Source organism: Schistocerca serialis, chromosome 1 (assembly GCF_023864345.2).
Source record: "Schistocerca serialis cubense isolate TAMUIC-IGC-003099 chromosome 1, iqSchSeri2.2, whole genome shotgun sequence".
Lineage (NCBI taxonomy): Eukaryota > Metazoa > Arthropoda > Insecta > Orthoptera > Acrididae > Schistocerca > Schistocerca serialis.
Window position 1 is genome coordinate 1,225,213,588 of NC_064638.1, and position 8,012 is coordinate 1,225,221,599.

General features: G+C 41.4%; 1 pseudogene; it reads right to left on the reverse strand.

The window, feature by feature from the left end:
* Nucleotides 1-7,129: 7,129 nt before the first annotated feature.
* LOC126426181 (5S ribosomal RNA) lies at nt 7,130-7,247 on the reverse strand (annotated as a pseudogene).
* Nucleotides 7,248-8,012: the final 765 nt, after the last annotated feature.

An 8,012-nucleotide genomic window follows, 5' to 3' on the forward strand; every position in this document is an offset into this window, starting at 1 on the left:
GACATTTTAGATAAATTTTTCAAACGAGTCATGCAAGAATCCCGAACACTCGATAGCTTAACTAACTTTCAGCTACTGCCTGTGGACCGGAGCTACTAGTACGTGGCCTTTGCGTGGTAGGTATTTAGTCGAATTTTCGTCATCGGTGCTTTTGTCGGCTAAACCTGTCTCTACCATCGCAGAGTGGAGGAGCAACCGACCTGAAACTTGTCCAGATAGGTGGACTGTTTGTTAATGGATAGTGAGAGACCAACACGCCCCGCCGCTGTTGGTAGCTCGAAATAATGTTACTCCCGAAAATATTCTGATCACTGCTGTGTCAGGGATGTCGGTTATCGCTGAAACTATCGATTTTTAGTTACTTCGTTTTTTTCACTACCAGTATAACTAGACTATTAAAAACGCTCAAAATATCCGACTTCTCAAATAATCGATTATCGGTTTTTATTCCTAATATTTCCTCTAACAAACTTAGAAATACAACAAAGATTTATAAATTTTGACTGCCTCAGTTTCAAGATACGTAGAATCAAACTATTAAATTACTTAGGTGAATAAAATAAAAATGTTCACCCACCTTTTGCTGCATTTCTCGAAAAGTGATTGACTACTACAAAAAATCAACAGTATTCTCCTACTGATTCTAATTTTTCGAAACTCCGTTCAAAAATCACGTTGTAACCGGGGATCATACCACTATATCGACATTATGCATAGTCAGTGCTGAAGAGTGAAAACTGAGGTTGAAGAACTCTATTTCTCGTGTTAATTCATCCCTTTTCAAGAGCTACAAATAGATAAAGGCATATTATGGAAACCCAGGCAGTGAATCAGATGCTTTCTATTTTCATTGCAACCTATGAATGGGTTTTCTACTTATTTTACGTCTCATGTTTGTTGTGGATCCTACAATTTTTAATCTTTTAATGCAAACAGAGGATTGCCCTCCAGTGACACTGCACTTCGAAGAACCTTCCGTCCTGTGGATAGCGCCGTTCTGCAATACAGCGGGTGTCCAGCGACGATAATGAGAAACTACCATACAGACCAGATGAGGCAGGTGTTGCACACTGCATGTACGCCCGTACCATCTGATAACCACGTGGTAACAGGTACATTATTGTCTCAGCAATGCTGTACCAGTTCTTATGCCATGCGATTGTTGATCATTTCTGTCGGCATTATTATTAAAATAACACTGATCCATTCTCCCATTTCCATTATAACGCATTATTTCAAGCAATGTACATCTTACCAATAAAATTACACGTTCTTTTAAAAAGTTTTATTTAAAAACTAAAAATTTTAGCACCGCTGCCAGTGAAAGTATCTTACCAAAATTGTATCCTGTTTTTGTGAAAGTATCAATGATAAGATTGTTCCAAATTAATTATTCAACAAACCTGCATCTGACTGCGTCTGTGAACTTGTTTCTTGCACTCCTCCATTTTGCCAGAAATGCAACATGTATTTGACTCAGCAATCAAGTCTAAGAGAATAATGCCGTTTGTGCAATGGCATTAAGATAGTACTGAAAAATTAACTTTTGGCTGTGATGTTTACTTAATGAAATTATATCCTGACTTGAATAACGCCAGTTGTGCAAATGGCATAAAATTAATTATTTGAATTAACTTTGCTCTGATAACGTTAGTTATACCAAAATTGATTTCAGACCATGAACTGCACATATATATTGCACAGAGGCCTCATTTTCTTTACGTTCTTTCATTGGTGGGTAACTTTACTACTCATTTTCATATTCAATACAAGCAAAGGATGTGGATTATGATTCAGGCTGTTAGCTTTAAACACCATGTTGATCTCAATATATATATATATATGGTTAAAACTTTAAGTCATACACAAAACCTACCATTTCCAACATTTTTGTAGCACGAACCACTCTTACAAAAAATTTTACAAAACGCTTACTGTTTCAAACCTTGGACATACAAATCCTAACTCTGAACATTATCTAACAAAAACCATTTTGAAATCATTATATATTTTTTCTCATTTACCTGCTAAAGTTTGGTCAGGGGCAGCGAGCGCGACCTACCTTACAGCTGTCACCACACGTCTGCTTCCTCCGTGCACCTAGCTGCGACTTACTGCACGCGCCTGGCTCTCTTAACCATCAAAGATCCTTCTGCTGAAAGATACGATATTCATTCCACCTTGCGGTTGGCAACCACCGACTTTATTTTCTGGATCTACCCTGATCAGACCTTAGCACATACCTTTTACTATGACCAATTGATTTTACGGTTCCTTACTGGGATATTAGTAAAAAATGAAAACACCTGTTACAACCAGGAGCAAACAAATACCGGTACCGCAAAACACCGATATCGGTTTTAACCGGTCGGTTTTTCCCATCCCTTGGCTTAGTGGTGGAAGTCAACAAATCGCCATCACCTGCAGCGGCGCACACAGCTGTTATCTCCTTATAGCGCGACGTCGGAGATCGGAAGAACGCTGAATTCCTATGGAGACATACCTTTTTCAGATAATGTGAATTCATATTAGATGAGCTTTCTTAACGGAGTGTTGTAGTCGTATGTGTTAAGAGGCAGTCATTGTACAGTGTAGTGGAGAAAATGTAAATTAAATTCTTACAAAATACGGCACGTTTTACTATCAAGATTCAATAAATTAGTTAATGTGGTGGAGCATATGCACCCTACAAATGTGTATGACGAAGATTGACGCAAGAGAGACGAGGTCAGTGATACAATCGAAATAATGGGTGTAACGGGTGTAAGTCTAGATATTTTTATATGTGGTACCTTAATATGCGCACACATCAGTGTATTGGTTGCTTTTTCTCTGTGTCTAACAGTCTTCCCACAAACACATTACAAACTTTACTACCTGAAGTTTTGTACATGATCCTAACTGTACCACTAAGTGGGTTACGCCTCTCACTATTGACTGACTATTTTGCATCCACTTGTCCACACTGACCTGCTGCCCTGGAGAAAATAAGCATTAATAACTTTCTCTTGCCACATGTACTTGGAGGTACTAACCAACCTAAACATATACGATGTGTAGTAGCTATAACCATCAGTCTGGTATTAACAGAAATACTGATGTAATGTTGTTCAGTACGCCCCCCTCAGGCACCAACAGAAATATTTGCACCGTGTATAACAGCCACGCCATTACACTATCAAAAGCACCTGTGGCATGACGAAGGCTATCAGTTTCCAGGGCAATCTAATAAAAGAACCTGTAGTGATCAAAATATTACAAAAGTCCCCAATAAAGATGGTGGTGTTGCTCCGTATGTTGCAGAAACGATTCGTCAAGAGGCTGAAGGTGGGCAGAAGACGTGGAGTGAAAACATTGCCTTATATGGCGAAAGACCGTCACACAGCACTACAGGGCATCTCAGCACAACAATTAAAAACTTTCAAAAGAGACAGAGTACACCTAGACGATGGAAAATCACGTAGCAACGCATGGTCAGAAACGCTTTCCTGGCATGGTAGTGACAACACAAAACACAAGAAAGGATGAATACGAATAGTGTGAGAAAACATTTTTATTATGAACAATACAGGAACGACCAGGAAATAAGAACAAAAACACACAACGATGGCCGTGAAAGATGGTGTTCGAAATTATATCAAACCTCCAGCGCATGGACTACCACACTGTCTCCCACACAAAGTGCGTCCTGTTTTTTTCCTGATATGTTGTTGTTGTTGTTGTGGTCTTCAATCCTGAGACTGGTTTGATGCAGCTCTCCATGCTACTCTATCCTGTGCAAGCTTTTTCATCTCCCAGTACCTACTGCAACCTACATTCTTCTGAATCTGCTTAGTGTATTCATCTCTTGGTCTCCCTCTACGATTTTTACCCTCCACGCTGCCCTCCAATACTAAATTGGTGATCCCTTGATGCCTCAGAACATGTCCTACCAACCGATCCCTTCTTCTGGTCAAGTTGTGCCACAAACTTCTCTTCTCCCCAATCCTATTCGATACTTCCTCATTAGTTATGTGATCTACCCATCTAATCTTCAGCATTCTTCTGTAGCACCACATTTCAAAAGCTTCTATTCTCTTCTTGTCCAAACTATTTATCGTCCATGTTTCACTTCCATACATGGCTACACTCCATACGAATACTTTCAGAAATGACTTCCTGACACTTAAATCAATACTGGATGTTAACAAATTTCTCTTCTTCAGAAACGCTTTCCTTGCCATTGCCAGCCTACATTTTAAATCCTCTCTACTTCGACCATCATCAGTTATTTTGCTCCCCAAATAGCAAAACTCCTTTACTACTTTAAGTGTCTCATTTCCTAATCTAATTCCCTCAGCATCACCTGATTTAATTAGACTACATTCCATTATCCTTGTTTTGCTTTTGTTGATGTTCATCTTATATCCTCCTTTCAAGACACTGTCCATTCCATTCAACTGCTCTTCCAAGTCCTTTGCTGTCTCTGACAGAATTACAATGTCATCGGCGAACCTCAAAGTTTTTATTTCTTCTCCATGAATTTTAATACCTACTCCGAATTTTTCTTTTGTTTCCTTTACTGCTTGCTCAATACACAGATTGAACAACATCGGGGAGAGGCTACAACCCTGTCTTACTCCCTTCCCAACCACTGCTTCCCTTTCATGTCCCTCGACTCTTATAACTGCCCTCTGGTTTCTGTACAAATTGTAAATAGCCTTTCGCTCCCTGTATTTTACCCCTGCCACCTTTAGAATTTGAAAGAGAGTATTCCAGTCAACATTGTCAAAAGCTTTCTCTAAGTCTACAAATCCTAGAAACGTAGGTTTGCCTTTCCTTAATCTTTCTTCTAAGATAAGTCGTAAGGTCAGTATTGCCTCACGTGTTCCAGTGTTTCTACGGAATCCAAACTGATCTTCCCCGAGATTGGCTTCTACTAGTTTTTCCATTCGTCTGTAAAGAATTCGTGTTAGTATTTTGCAGCTGTGACATATTAAAGTGATATAGCAGAGTTTATCTTTTCGAGGTACGTTCTTTAAGATCTTTGGTTTATGAAAGTTACAGCCTGCTGAGCTCTCACAATCGCCCTGCTGCCTGTTTCGTAACCCCCTGGTGTTTTCACATCTATCGAAACAAAAGTGCTCTGTTCCTGGCCCATGTGGCCTGTACTTGGCTGACTCCTCGTTTTCAGTGAAAACATTTTTATTGACTACCTGCCTCAATATCCTTTGGAGCCCCTATCAACTCTCGCAGCTGGTTGGCTGTCTCAAACTTACAGAAAAACTCTAAAGTAACTATCATCACACAGAGTTGAAGAAAAGATTACAACGAGGCGCAACACATTTTTTTTTCTCGGCCAGTTTTGGTAGAAAAAATTGCTGGATTTGTTGCAGGACATCATGGAATATTTCCGCTTCAGTCCCTGCAGTTTCATGTATTTCCAAAAGGTGGTGGCGCTATACCTAGCCTTTAAAATGATGTGCATCTGTTTCAGACACGGTAAGCTGTAGAAGCCGGCTGTCCAGTGCATGCACCTGCTGTTTTTGAAATGCACACACTCCAGCACGGTCGCCACTTCCTGTCACTTCACTTAAGCCACCAACTGAGAAGCTGACTAGTCAGTCAACCCCCTACGCTGAGCTGGTCGCCCGACTGTCTGGGCACACTGCATCTGCATGGCAGATTAACGAACACCCAGCTGTGTGTTAACTTTCAATATGCCAAAAAAGAAGGGAAAAGGCCAGAGAGTGGGTGGGGAGATAGCGGTCAGGGCTAGCAGTAGAGCCGACGCCGCCGGATCACAGACCCCATTCCTATAAAATCGTCCACACAAAGGCGACCTTGTCAGGGCAGGTAGGGTTGGCTGACTGGTCGGCCTGTGAACAGGTAGCTTTGGGAAATCGTCAAGCTCCACGTCTTATCGCTGCAGCAGGTAAGTATACCAGCATTCGCTACGCTGAGTTAGTAGCTGCTACCTGGTGGTCTTTACACACCATCAAGTTGCAACCATCAGGCTCTGCATGAGAGTTTTACTGAACAAAGAATGTTATGCTAAGTGAGCGCCTCTGATTCCACGACCGCTGGGGGAGGTGGCAATACTCAACCATCGACCTGCACACGCCATCCACAGACGATCATCCGGGTATTAATAGTGTCTCCACCGTCGACCCCATTGTATTATTGCGCTATGGCATATGACCAATAAAGCAGAATAGATAATAAAGAAAGTATCAACGGAACAGCAGACTACACAAAACATGAAGTTAAATGTGCTCATGAGAAAATTGCTGAAGGAGAATTGACATAGCTGGCCGCGGTGACCGAGCGGTTCTAGGCGCTTCAGTCCGGAACCGCGCGAATGCTACGGTAGCAGATTCGAATCCTGCCTCGGGCATGGATGTGTGTGATGTCCTTAGGTTAGTTAGGTTTAAGTAGTTCTACGTTCTAGGGGACTGATGACCTCAGATGTTAAGTCCCATAGTGCTCAAGAGCCATTTGAAGCATTTGAACTGACACACAGATGTACAGAGTCAAGACATTCTGACACACAAATTTTACTGAAGCATAATGAATGGCACAGCCGAACGAATAAGTGAAATGGAAACAAATTTGTTAAGTTTAGGCTTCAGATATAACATAGAAAAAACGAAATAACAGATGTAGACATTTTAATGAAAAAAGAACATGCTTAACCGAAACAAGAAAAAATCAAAACAATTATATAAATAAATAATATTCAGTTTCTCTACAATGAAATAACATTCAGTTTCTCGTCTACATGATTGGCATGACTGAAGTAGCAATTGAGACAGAATGCCTGAAAATATTTATGTTACTAAGCGACTGTTCCAGAACACGGAACCTAATATCAGTTGCAGTTGCCTATCGAACGGCTCCCAGGGGCAACAAAAACTCAATTCTCCGTATTTGGTATAATTATTTCACTCACTCCGTCTTCAGGCCTCAAGCGGCTCATCGTGACCATCCGACCGCCGTGTCATCCTTAGCTGAGGATGCGGATAGGAGGGGCGTGTGCTCAGCACACCACTCTCCCGGTCGTTACGATGGTCTTCTTTGACCGAATCCGCTACTACTCGGCCGAATACCTCCTCAATTGGCGTCACGAGGCTGAGTGCACCCCGAAAAGTAGCAACAGCGCATGGCGGCCCGGATGGTCACCCATCCAAGTGCCGGCCACGCCCGACAGCGCTTAACTTCGGTGACCTGACGGGAGCCGGTGTATCCACTACGGCAAGGCCGTTGCCCCGTGTAATTATTGACAGAATTTAAAATTTAAATTACAGTCATAATCTGATCATGAAGTGGTATAATCTTACGTTTTAACAGAAAAAGACAAGTATTACAGCAACAAACTGTGCGTTTGACTTAAGGCAATGTAATTATGAAGGGAAAAGATTTGTTGCTTACTATATTTTCGCTATTCATGCAGTAAACTTCAAAATCAGACAAGACGTTTTAGTTTAGTACTTCTGTACTACCGACTCTAATTGCAACACAGTTGGCAGACGGTATCCGCATATACCACTGAATTTATCTGCAAACTCATAACACTGTATGACACTAAGTTCAGGCGATATGACATCATAAATACAGAGGCGCGTGAAAAACTTGCTTCTCTTTAAAATGGAGAGCACATTACACATGCCATCTCAAACATTTTGGATCAAATTAGAACAGGTGATATTGGATCCACAACCTGTTATATTAAGATAGGGAATCAATGGTCAGAAATTAGTATTTATTACTTCGTGGACATACACATCGTACACCGCATCACAGCAACGTAGCTCATAGTAATTGTTCAAACCGACGACACCTCAGCGATGATGTTTTCAACAGCCGCAACAGCCGGTCTGAAGTGAAGACAATCCCAACGCCACATATGTGGCCTATAGTAACGATTCTCTGTCAGCATATGGGCGAACATTGTCCACGATCACCTAACACCACCTTATTTGCTGCCTAACTACTTGGCTGGTCCACATTACCTGGTGTTCCTGTGAGATGTG